A 13858-nucleotide genomic window follows, 5' to 3' on the forward strand; every position below is an offset into this window, starting at 1 on the left:
GAGGTGCACCCATGACCAGCTCGGAAACCAGATTGCATAGCGGAGAAGGTATGGTGGGATTCGAAATGGTTGGTGATCTGTTTGTTAACTTGATTTTCGAAGACATTAGAAAGGCAGGGTAGGATAGATATAGGTCTGTAGCAGTTTGAGTCTAGAGTGTCTCCCCCTTTGAAGAGGGGATGACCGCGGCAGCTTTCCAATCTTTGGGGATCTCAGACGATGCAAAAGAGAGGTTGAGCAGGCTAGTAATAGGGGTTGCAACAATTTTGGCTAATCATTTTAGAAAGAGAGGGTCCAGATTGTCTAGCCCTGATGATTTGTAGGGGTCCAGATTTTGCCGCTCTTTCAGAACATCGGCTATCTGGATTTGGGTGAAGGAGAAATGGGGGAGACTTGGGCAAGTTGTTGTGGGGGGTGCAGGGCTGTTGACCAGGTTAGGGGTGGCCAGGTGGAAAGCATGGCCAGCAGTAGAGAAATGCTTCTTGAAATTCTCAATTGTTGTTGATTTATCGGTGGTGACAGTGTTTCCTAGCCTCAGCTGGGAGGAGGTGCTTTTATTCTCCATCGACTTTACAGTGTCCCAGAACTTTTTGGAGTTTGTGCTGCAGGATGCAAATTTCTGTTTGAAAAAGCTAGCCTTTGCTTTCCAAACTGCCTATGTATGTTGGTTCCTAACTTCCCTGAAAAGTTGCACATTGCGGGGGCTATTTGATGCTGATGCCGTACTCCACAGTATGTTTTTGTGCTGGTCAAGAGCAGGTCTGGAGTGAACCATGGGCTCTATCTGTTCCTGGTTCTGAATTTTTTGAATGGGGCATGCTTATTTAAGATTGTGAGGAAAGCACCTTTAAAGCATAACCAGGCATCTTCTACTGACGAAATGAGGTCAATATCCTTCCAGGATACCCGGGCCAGGTCGATTAGAAAGGCCTGCTCGCTGAAATGTTTTAGGGCGCTTTTGACAGTGATGAGGGTTGGTCGTTTGACCGCAGACCCATTACGGACACAAGCAATGAGGCGGTGATCACTGAGATCCTGGTTGAAGACAGCAGAGGTGTATTTGGAGGGCAGGTTAGTTAGGATGATATCTATGAGGGTGCCTGTGTTTACGGATTTGGGGTTGTACCTGGTAGGTTCAATGATCATTGATTCATTGATTTGTGTGAGATTGAGGGCATCAAGCTTAGATTGTAGGATGGCCGGGGTGTTAAGCATGTCCCAGTTTAGGTCACTAATAGTGACGTAAGCAACTTTGAGTGTGGTATGATAGTCGGTGCCAGGCGCGTCGGTTCCAGTATCTCAGAAATGGCCGGCGTCCTGGGCTTTTTACACATGACAGTGGGTAGGGTTTAACACGAATAGCGTGACAAAAAAAAACTCCAGTCAGCAGCAGTCCTGTGGACGAGAGAGGTAAAAGGAGAATGGCAAGAATCGTGCAAGCTAACAGGCGGGCCACAAACAGGCAAAAAACGGTACTGTACATTAGTGGTGTGCAGAACAGTATCTCGGAATGCACAACTTATCAGTCCTTGTCAGTCCTTGGATGGGCAATTGCAGCAGACGACCACACCTTGTTCCACTCCTATCAGCTAAAAACAAGATGTGGCTCCAGTGGGCACCCGATCACCATCACTGGACAATTGAGGAGTGGGAAACATTGCCTGGTCCGACGAATCCCAGTTCATGCTGATGGCAGAGTCAGGATTTGGCGTAAGCAGCATGAGTCCATGGTCACATCCTGCCTGGTGTCAATGGTACAGGACGGTGGCGGTGGTGCAATGGTGTGGGGAATGTTTTCCTGGCACTCGTTAGGTCCTTCAATTGAGCAAGGTTTGAATCACACTCGGGATTTGTTGGGTGTTGTCTGTCTGAAGAAGACCCTCTCCGGAACAATTTTTTCTCCTTTCGAAATGTCCAAGAGAATCCGACTTTCTCCCCAGACCTTGTGCCGTCGTTCCAACGCTGTTCCAATGTCTAGGTTTCCGAGACTGAAAAATGTAGGGTCATCACGCTTCATTACAACTGTTCCGCTGTATGATGACTGTTTTGCTTCCAGAGATATGTAATACATTACATTCACTACACTAAAGTAATAACTGCAACTGCACATTGAGTGACAGCATCTATGGTTGTGACGTAGCTGTTTTATACTGGCACCAGGCCAAGGAGATTTGGATCATGCATTTAGCACATTGTACTTCACCATTCAGGCTTTTGAAAAAACATACACTATTGTTTTATATACAGTGCTGGTGTAAAGGTGGAATATAGTGAATTATTGGTACCAGACTGGAAATAACATGTATATATATAGCCAGCTAAAAGTTCCGGCATATGTAGCAGCATAAAATATGTTTATTTCTAATGGAAAAGTTACCTTCATCCCAGAAATATGGAGGAACTAGTCTGGGTCTGCAGTTATTTTTCACTTAGCTTCAGATCTAAAGAGCACGGGAAGGTGTGTGTGTATGTTTGTGTGCATTTGTGTTTGCGTGTTTTTATATAAGGATAAGAATGAAAGCAGCAAAAACATACTGGCCTGTCAATGCGAGAAAGACATGGAGTGTGAGTGTAAAGAACACGAGGGGAGACAGAGAGCTGGTTTATTGCAAAGGACCACAGGAGGAGGCAGGTAGATGGGTTCAGGGGAAGGCAGAAGGTCATGCACAGGGTTCCAAAAGGGCAACAGTACAGGCAGGGAAAAGGATAGTTACATAGTCCGGGAGAACAGATAGGTAGATAACAGGAAATCCGATAGGCTAAAGTACATGCAGGGAATAGGCAAAAGGCGTCGTTAGTGAGGCAGGCAAAAACTATCATACACGGAGGAGAAAATGATGGGAAAACCAGCACTCAGCACAACGTGTGTCAGAAAACAAACAATACCTCACAGTAATGGGGTGCAAAGAACTGAACTAAATAGTGTGGGATAATGACATACAGGTGTGTGAAGAGGTGATTAGAATTCAGGTGATTGGGATCTGGAGAGTGAGCTGCGTTCAGGGGATCTAGGTGTTTGAGAGTGTGAGTTGGAAAGTGGGCTGCGTTCAGGGGATCTACGTGTTTGAGGGTGTGAGTTGGAAGCAGAGGTTACAGTGAGGAGGACTCCGGTAGAGAAGCTGGATTTTTTTTCTTTGTTCAGCAGAGGAACATACTGTATTTGGACAAATTGTCAGTTTCAGCCAACCCCATTTCTTTAGAGAACTGCTCCTGTCTTACATGTAGTAAGCAGATTGTGTGTTCTCTATCCCTTTGATCTCTGACAACTGTTATTTTTCTTCTCTCTACCTCCCTCTCTCCTTCCCTCGCAGCACAGTCTGCTATCATCAATGCTGAGGCCCCGAACACTCTTTCTCTATCACTCACTCCTTCCTCTCTTCTTTTTTCTCTCCCACTCCCTATTGCTCTTTTTCCTTCAGATTTCTGAATATTGTCAACACTGTATTTTCTGTCATTTTTGGCCAATGGGTATTTGGGAATTAGGACTTTCAACCTTCTTTGAAAAAAATTGTGCTGGAAGTATGACGCAATAGGTGAAACAGATGGAACAGCTCTCTCTCCCTCATATGAACATTTAACTTTTAAAAATGTTATTGAACATTTAAGTCATTCAGTAGACACTCGTATCCAGAGACTTTCATACTTTTTCGTACTTTTTTATGTATCTACAAAGAAGTACACGATCGATGCGCTGTCCACGGTCCTGAACCGACAGTGCATTACTCTTAATATTTCCTCTCTCTCTCTCATCCTCCCTTCCCTCTCTCTCTCCCTCTCTCTCTCATCCTCCCCTCCTTCCCACTCTCTCTCTCTCTCTCTCTCTCTCTCTCTCTCTCTCTCTCTCTCTCTCTCTCTCTCTCTCTCTCATCCTCCCTTCCTTCCCTCTCTCTGTAACTCTCTCTCTCTCATCCTCCCTTCCCTCTCTCTCTCTCTCATCCTCCCTTCCCTCTCTCTCTCTCTCATCCTCCCCTCTCTCTCTCTCTCATCCTCCCTTCCCCCTCTCTCTCCCTCTCTCTCTCATCCTCCCTTCCTTCCCTCTCTTTCTCTCTCTCTCTCATCCTCCCTTCCCGCTCTCTCTCTCTCTCATCCTCCCATCTCTCTCTCTCATCCTCCCTCTCTCTCTTTCTCTATCTCATCCTCCCTCTCTCTCTCTCATCATCCCTCTCTCTCTCTCTCATCCTCCCTCTCTCTCTCTCATCCTCCCTCTCTCTCTCTCTCATCCTCCCTCTCTCTCTCTCTCATCCTCCCCCTCTCTCTCTCTCTCTCTCTCTCTCTCTCTCATCCTCCCTCTCTCTCTCATCCTCTCTCTCTTTCATCATCCCTCTCTCACTCTCTAATCATCCCTCTCTCTCTCATCATCCCTCTCCCTCTCTCTCATTATCCCTCTCTCTCTCTCTCATCATCCCTCTCTCTCTCTCTCAACCTCCCGCTCTCTCTCTCTCTCATCCTCCCTCTCTCTCTCATCCTCTCTCTCTTTCATCATCCCTCTCTCGCTCTCTAATCATCCCTCTCTCTCTCATCATCCCTCTCCCTCTCTCTCATTATCCCTCTCTCTCTCTCTCATCATCCCTCTCTCTCTCTCTCTCTCTCTCTCTCTCTCTCTCATCCTCCTCTCTCATCCTCCCACGGTCCTGAACCGACAGTGCATTACTCTTAATATTTCCCCTCTCTCTCTCTCTCTCTCTCTCTCTCTCTCTCTCTCTCTCTCTCTCTCTCTCTCTCTCTCTCTCCCTCTCTCTCTCTCTCTCTCTCACTCTCTCTCTCTCTCGCTCATCCTCCCTCTCTCTCTCTCATCCTCCCTCTCTCCCTCTCTCTCTTTCATCCTCTCTCTCTCTCTCATCCTCCCTCTCTCTCTCTCTCATCCTCCCTCTCATCCTCCCTCTCTCTATCTCTCTCATCCTCCCTCTCTCTCTCTCTCATCCTCTCTCTCTCTCACCCTCTCTCATTCTCCCTCTCTCTCTCTCATCCTCTCTCATCCCCCCTCTCTCTCTCTCATCCTCTCTCATCCTCTCTCTCATCCTCTCTCTCTCTCCCTTTCATCCTCTCTCTCTCTCTCTACACAACTCTAGATTGTTTAACTCAGCTCTTTTCTTCATTCAGGTTAGCAGCGTTCAGGTTAGCAGCATTCAGAGGGGAGGAACAACACCAGCAATGCCACAAATTAGGCAAGGTGTTGGGATGCTGTCACATGAAACGAGACTGCATGCTCATGTGTGTGTGTTGGGGAGGTGAATAGGGAGAGGGGAAGCCCTTTTAAGTAATGTTGTCAACACATATTGCATCATCTGAGACTTTAAAATATAATATTTCCCATTCCTTCTTCTGAGAATTGACAGCACAAATCTATTACATGAGTAGACTAGTTTTGAATGACAGAAACATAATGGTGTTCCTTTAGTTGTATAAGCTGTCTAAGCTGCTGGCTTTGGCTTAGTCCCAAACGACACCCTATCCTTTGTAGTGCACTACTTTTGAGCCCTATGGGCCCTGGTCAAAAGTAGTGCACTATATAAAGCATACTTTGTCATCTGTGTTGCATTTGGGGTTAGCGCTGTTCCCCTGCCAGTTTTACACAGCTAGGGCCCCTCCATCATGGCAAGGTCAGTATGTGTCCTCTGTATATGTACTGCTCTAATACCAGCCCACGCACTCTAACTCTGTCTCTGTTCATGTGGGGGATGAGCCATTATCAGCCGGTAAAAAAGCAGCAGGTGATTTATCCCCTGTCGGCCGTGACACATCTTTTCACGGTAGGCCCATTAAGGGTGTTTCCACGACGACATGATATATGACCCCTTTCACTGGTCTGTTTGCACTCAGTAGGTTTTACTGCTGAAGAGCAGTGTATGTAGTGTATGTATGTGTGAGAGAGAGCGAGAGCGAGAGAGAGAGAGAGAGAGAGAGAGAGAGAGAGAGAGAGAGAGAGAGAGAGAGAGAGAGAGAGAGAGAGAGAGAGAGAGAGAGAGAGAATCATCTCACTTTCCCTGCTACTGGCCCCTTTTCTCCCCCATCTTCCCTATCACACCTATCACATCTTCCCCATTCCCCCTATCCCGGACCCAAGGTTCAATGGGTTCTTGCCCCTGGGAAAGAGAATGAAGTCTGGCTACAGTCCAGGGTCCTGGGTCCATCGTTCCATCTACTGCGCTGCAGTGGAGCCACGACCCTGGCAGAGGCTTGTACTGTACCGATCGATAAAGCCCAGAGAGAAAGCTGTAAATTAGACTACTAATCCCATGCTTTTCTCTGGCCCCTCTGCCCTTCCTTCCTCGATCCACAACCTGTGCCGTGACCTGAACAGTAAAAGCTATCTGTTTGTGTTGTTGTCTCTTATTTCTCATGGACCCAGTACTGACCCTGGAGGTGTTGAAACCGTGTTAAAGCTTGGCTAATGTTTGAAGCGCTGCTAGATGGTTATTGGCATTTCCTGGATCTGAGATGAAAGAGAAGAAACGAAAGAGAAAAATATTTTCTCTCTGCGTTCAACTATTCATGTGAAATACCTTCAACACCTGCCTTTGTCACTTGGAACAGTATACAGTACCACACACTATGGAATTGTTTCAGAAACTGGGTAAATTTGGTAAGTGTTCTGGCAAAGACAAATTCTTTGTCAGATGCTTTAAAAATTAACTTGGCAAGGCTAGGCATTAGCTCAGAGATGTAACACCTAGATACATCTTCAGGTCTCAGGGGAATCATCACACAAGCATGATTCACAGTCCGTGTCCACAATTGAAATCTGATTAAGCTATGGAGTGCTAGACCTTCGCCGACAGAGGAAGTGCTCAGCCACAGCAGTGACAACTTCAAAGGTTCTCACACACAATTTTAAAATCTGAGGGGAGAATTGCAATAGAGTGAAAGTCTCCATCTTTCAGCGACATCCTTCACAGCACAACTAATGGCAGGGGCGTGTCCGTGACAGGGACGTATGACTCGGACGCCAGTTTCATCTCTGACACAAGGCTTTGATTACTGTGTAGAACGTCGCAGCCGGTGGATCTCACAAATCGTACCTGATTGGATTTCCTGATCAAGGGGCTCTGTGTGCGGGTGAGGGGGCCTAGGGGGGGGGGGGGCACAGCAGGGGGTCTGGCTCACAGCAGTGTCTGATGTTGTGAGCCTCAGAGACAGGTGTCTCGCTGTCAAATACACTTACTGCACAGTCCAACGGCAGGTAGCGGAATTAAAATGTGTGGCTGGCGTCATAGTGGAGACAGAGGGACGTTATTACTTCTGGGTTGGAGGCTCTCTAGCAGGCAGTCAGGGATGTTTGATGGAAGGTTCTGTGCTCTGTGTGACGTTATCATGTACAATTGTACAACTCATCCATTGAATATTCATAAGGCCATAGACACAATGTTTTTAGGCTAGTTTAAGTTATTTAGATTTTTTTAGAGCAGCAAATCTTGAAATAGTCAATGTTGTCATTAATAGTCTGTCACAATGGAATTAAGAAGATTCGAACACCAATATTTTCCCTAAGTGCAAAATTACTCATATCATCTGTGAGCACATGGATGTGTGAATAGACTGATGGAATTCTTGTCAAATGTGGTCACTTTATCCCACTCTGCGGCACGAGAACACACACACACACACACACACACACACACACACACACACACACACACACACACACACACACACACACACACACACACACACACACACACACACACACACACACACACACACACACACACACACACACACACACACACACAGCAGCAACCAGTGGAGCAGCACTCCTCACTCATGTCTCTCTGAGTGAAAACAATGGGACAATCGGTGGGTGCACCGCAATCAGGCTGATACTGTCACTCAGCCGCTAAGTCAACCAGCCATGACATACAGGAAATACTGAGAGTGTAGCTGTCCGTCAATCCAATACACAGAAACAGTGTCATAGTGTCACAGAGATGTCTCAGGAACGGTCATCTCAGTAGATTTGTATCGTAGAGCAATTTTCTGCTGAAGCCTTAGACAAGATTGTCATAATTGTAATGGTTATTTTAAAGTGACATGCTAACATGACCTCTCTGGTTTTGTCTCCTGGCAGCACTTCATCCTGTCTTGTTGAGTGAGGTAACAGTACATGATTTGATTTATTACAATAGAATGCACTGATCAGATAAAAATACATTCACTGTCTACCAAAATACTCAATTAAAATATATGGAAGAGATTCCTGGGTATGCTTTGCTAGTTAACAGGTTTAGCAATCCTTCTGTATGTCCTTTAACCCATGCATAATTAAAATGTAATAGGGAAAGGGTGATACCTAGTCAGTTAATATGACATGTGACAGAGCGAACCCGTCTTTGTGCTAACTATCAGAACAGGGGTCTTGCTCAGACTTGAGAGAAAGATTCCTTTTTTTTGCTGGAGAGAAAGAAACCTTTTTATTCACACTCGTACATTCACACTCATCATCTTTCTGGAGCCAGGGATTTAACGCACCGCATCCATGTGATGGGCGGGCATGGTTTCAAAGGATTCCGCACAGTAGGTGGGTAGTGTTGGACTCTTGCTAACAAATCAATCAAATACATTTTTATTTGTCACATGCACCAAACCTTACTGTGAAATTCTTACTTACAAGCCCTTAACCAACAATGATGTTTTAAGAAAATCTAGTTAAGAAAATATTTACCAAATAAAGAGTTTTTTTTAATGAAAAGAAACACGATAAAATAACAATAACGAGGCTATATACAGGGGGTACCGTTACCGAGACAATGTACAGGTTAGTTGAGTTAATTTGTACATGTCGGTAGGGGTAAAGTGCATAGATAATAAACAGCGAGTAGCAGCAGTGTAAAAACAAAGGGGGGATCAATGTAAATTGTCCGGGTGCAGTCTTATGCATTGGGGGTGGTGGTTAAGGAGCCTTTGGGACCTAGACTTGGCGCTCCAGAGAGAACAGTCTATGACTTGAGGGATTGGAGTCTTTGACAATTTTTGGGGCCTTCCTGGATGGCAGGAAGCTTGGCCCTAGTGATGTACTAGGCCATACCCTCTGTAGCGCCTTAAATCGGATGCAGAGCAGTTGCCATACCAGGTGGTTCTCGATGGTGCCGTTGTCAAAATTTTTGCGCATCTGGGGACTCATGCCAAATTTCAGTCTCCTGAGGGGGAAAAGGTGTTGTCGTGCCCTCTTCAGTCTTGATCTCACACAGTCATGTAGTACTCTCTGAAGCCTACACGTTCTCCTCAGATTAGGATTCAGGATGTTCAAACAAGCAAATGGACTGAGCCCTTTGAGAGGACCTTCGGTGGCAGTCAGTGTTGTGTTCGATGCCACCTGAAGTGAGACCAATTCAAGACCATGATTGAAATTATGACAAACTACCACCATAATAAGAGTTCAAAATATCCAGTATTTCTGTGTTCATATTTCAGAACAACATGTGGATTCTTTAGACATTGAAAATATTTTTTAAATGCATTCTGAGGGAAAATAGAGCCACTCTACAAATTATTACTTACCCAAACTCAGTGGTAACAATGGGCTTCCTACACTTTCAGATAAGGACTAAAACAATGATTATAAAAAATAATGACAATTATATTCTAATTTTCAATGATGTTCTGATTTAATTTATTCAGTTTTTGTTGGAAATGAAAGGGTTAAGATCCTAAAATGACATACACAAATCTAACTGTCTGTAGCTCAGGCCCTGAAGCAAGGATATGCATATTCTTGGTGCCATTTGAAAGGAAACACTTTAAAGTTTGTGGAAATGTGAAAGGAATGTAGGAGAATATAACACAATAGATCTGGTTAACCTGTTGGGGATGGGGGCGCTGTTTAGACTATTTATGCTAATGTGGCTAATTTTTTAAACGGCTTCCCACAAAATCCTTGATCGTACAATATGCATATTATTATTATTATTGGATAGAAAACAGTCTATAGTTTCTATAGGAGTTGAAATTTTGTCTCTAAGTGGAACAGAGCCCATTCTACAGCAATTTCCCTGACATGGAGTCAGATTTGAGAAACGTTGGCCACTTTTCTGAAGTCATTTAAACGGGCACTGTCGTTGCTATGACTATACGGACACTTCTTACGTCTTCCCCTGGATGCCTTTACGTGATGACGATTCCAACGGGCTCGATTGCTCGTTCACAGGCCCTACAAATGAAAAAAACCTTTAGCTAGCAAGTCTTTTCTTGCTGCGTAACGCGCGTGGAAGACACCGACCCTCTCCTGTTCCAAGCGTTAGTTTAGCCTGTTATATTTCTCCGGTCATCTTTTCACTCGTTATAGGAGTTACAAACATCACAAAGTAGTTAATTTAAAGCGTTTTATAGCAATTTATATCCGTTTAGTGCGATTTTGGGACATTTATTTTTGCAACGATGTGAAAAGTTGGGCACGCTTTTCAGTTCATCCCGAACGTAGTTGACATTTCCACATGGCAAGAGGACAGCTTTCCACCAAAAGACGATTTCTCCCAAGAAAGGATCCTTTGCCCAAGATACTGATGGAAGAACAGCTCAAGGTAGGACATTTTTATTATGATAAATCGTGTTTCTGTCGAAACATTTTAGTGGCTTAGGACGCCATGTTTTTTGACGTAGCTTCGCTTGGCGCAAACTGTATTGAAAAGTAAGGATAAATTAAAAAATGTAATAACGCAATTGTATTAAGAATTAAATTGTCTATCAATCCCTGTCCACCCTATATTTTTTAGTCACGTTTATGAGTATTTATGTATAAGAGTAGATCACTGTCTAAGTGGCGCAAGGACGTTTTCTTTACCAGCTTGTCTACATTTCACATTGTCTAACCATGATTTTGGTGGCTAAATATAAACATTTTCGATCAAACTGTATATGCATGTTGTAATGTGATGTTACAGGAGTGTCATCGGAAGAATTCTGAGAAGGTTAGTGAAAAAATTAATATCTTTTGGCGATGTTGACTTTTATCGCTCACTTTGGCTAGAATCAATGCTGGGCTGCTAATTGCTATGTGCTAAGCTAATATAACGATTTATTGTGTTTTCGCTGTAAGACACTTAGAAAATCTGAAATATTGTCTGTATTCACAGGATCTGTGTCTTTCGATTCGTGTATGCTGTGTATTTTTACGAAATGTTTGATGATTAGTAGTTAGGTAAACACGTTGCTCATTGTAATTATTCTAGTCCATTTGTGATGGTGGGTGCAATTGTAAACTATGCCATCTACCTGAAATATGCACTTTTTTCTAACAAAACCTATCCCATACCATAAATATGTTATCAGACTGTCATCTAATGAGTTTTTTTGTTGGTTAGGGGCTATAAATATCTTAGTTTAGCCGAATTGGTGATGGCTACTGGTGTTGGTGGACAAATAAAAGATGGTGGAATATGCTAATGTGTTTTTAGGTAATAGATGTACATCTTTACATATTGTGTCTTCCCTGTAAAACATTTTAAAAATCGGAAATGTTGACTGGATTCATAAGATCTGTGTCTTTCATTAGCTGTATTGGACTTTAATGTGTGAAAGTTAAATATTTTAAAAAAATATATTTTTTTGAATTTCGCGGCACTGGTTTTTCAGTGGGGGGGGGGGGGGAGTGCCGCTAGCGCCACGCTGATCCTAGACAGGTTAAAGATAATACAAAGAAAAAAAAAACTGTTATTTTGTATTTGTTGTATTTTTGAAATGCAAGAGAAAGGCCATAATATATTATTCCAGCCCAGGTGCTATTTAGATTTTGGCCACTAGATGGCAGCAGTGTATGTGCAAAGTTTTAGACAGATCCAATGAACCATTGCATTTCTCTTCAAAATGCTGTATCAAGACTGCCCAAATGTGCCTGATTTGTTCATTAACTTCTTGCAACTATAGGGGGTGCTGTTTCGCATTAGCATAATTTTCTCTACAGATTAAACTGCCTAGTACTCAATTCTTGCTCGTACAATATGCATATTATTGTTATTATTGGATAGAAAACACTCTCTAGTTTCTATAGCCGTTTGAATTATGTCTCTGAGTGGAACAGAACTCATTCTACAGCACTTTTCCTCCCAGTGAGTGAGTTTTCAGAACTCTTGGCCTCTGGTTCCAGATCAGTTTTAAAGCCACTGTAGATCCTATGAGGATACAAACACTGCCCACGCCTTCCTCTAGATGTCAGTAAGTGGTGACAATTTGAATGGAGTCGATTGCGCAATCATTGGCTCCATAAATCACCAAATACCGGAAGTAGCGTTCCTTTGGACTCTGCGCTCAACGCAAGAAGGATATCTGACTGGCCTTTTTCCAAGCCTTGGTTTAGCCAGTAATATAGCGTCGGTCATCTTTTTACTCGTTATAGGTGTTAGAAACATCATAAGGTAGTTAATTTAAACCGTTTTATAGCAATTTATATCAGTTTAGTGCGATTTTGAGGCATTGCTTTGTAATAGACTTTGAAGCTCCGGGCACGTTTCGGGGTCCCGGTCGTACGTTAGTGGGCATTTCGACGGACAAGTGGACATCTTTCGACCAAAAGAAGATTAGACCCAAGAAAGGATTCATTGCCCAAGATTCTGATGGGAGAACAGCTCATAGTAAGAACAATTTATGATGGAAATCGTGTTTCTGTCGAAAAATGTTAAACGCTTATGCCGCCATTTTGTTTGCTTTAGCTTCGCTTGGCGCAACCTGTATTGAAAAGTAAGGATCATTTAAAAAATGTAATTCCGCGATTGTATTAAGAATTAAATTGTCTATCAATCGCTGTCCACCCTGTATTTTTTTGTCGGGTTTATGAGTATTTATTTATAAGACTAGATCACTGTCTAATATGGTGCACGACATTTTCTGACCAGCTGTGCTACTTTTGTCATTGTCTAACCATGATTTTGGTGGCTAAATATGCACATTTTCGAACAAACTCTATATGTATGTTGTAATATGATGTTACAGGAGTGTCATCTGAAGAATTCTGAGAAGGTTAGTGAAAAAATTAATATGTTTTGGCGATGATAACGATATCGCTCTCTTTGGCTTGAATCAGTGCTCGGGTAACGTTTCCATATGTGGTATGCTAATACAACGATTTATTGTGTTTTCGCCGTAAAACACTTAGAAAATCTGAAATGTTGTCTGAATTCACAAGATCTGTGTCTTTCCATTGCTATGTGCTGTGTATTTTTAAGAAATGTTTTATGATGAGTAAATTGGTAATACACGTTGCTCTCTGTAGTAATTCTAGGAGCTTTGGTGAGATTTGTGATGGTGGCTGCAATGGCAAACTATGATTTATACCTGAAATATGCACATTTTTCTAACAAAACCTATCCTATACCATAAATATGTTATCAGACTGTCATCTGATGAGGTTTTGTCTTGGTTAGTGGCTATCAATATCTTAGTTTAGCCGAATTGGTGATAGCTACTGGTGTTGAGAGAAAATGGTGGACAAAGAAAAATTGTGATTTTTGCTAACGTGTTTAGCTAATAGATTTACATATTGTGTCTTCCCTGTAAAACATTTTAAAAATCTGAAATGGTGGCTTTATTCACATGATCTGTATCTTTCATTAGGTGTCTTGGACTTGTGATTTAATGATATTTAGATGCTACTATTTAATTGTGACGCTATGCTAGCGATGCTAATCAGTGTGTGTGGGGGGGGGTGCTCGCGGACCCGGGGTAGAGGCTCGTGAAAGGTTAATAACTTTTCATGTTCAAAATTGTGCACTCTCCTCAAACAATAGCATGGTATTCTTTCACTATAATAGCTACTGTAAATTGGACAGTGCAGTTAGATTAACAAGAATTTAAGCTTTCTGCCAATATCAGATAAACCCAGCAAAAAAAGAAACGTCCCTTTTTCAGGACCATGTCTTTCAAAGATAATTCG

The sequence above is a fragment of the Salvelinus fontinalis genome, chromosome 10 (genome assembly GCF_029448725.1).
Source record: "Salvelinus fontinalis isolate EN_2023a chromosome 10, ASM2944872v1, whole genome shotgun sequence".
Classification (NCBI taxonomy): Eukaryota; Metazoa; Chordata; class Actinopteri; order Salmoniformes; family Salmonidae; genus Salvelinus; species Salvelinus fontinalis.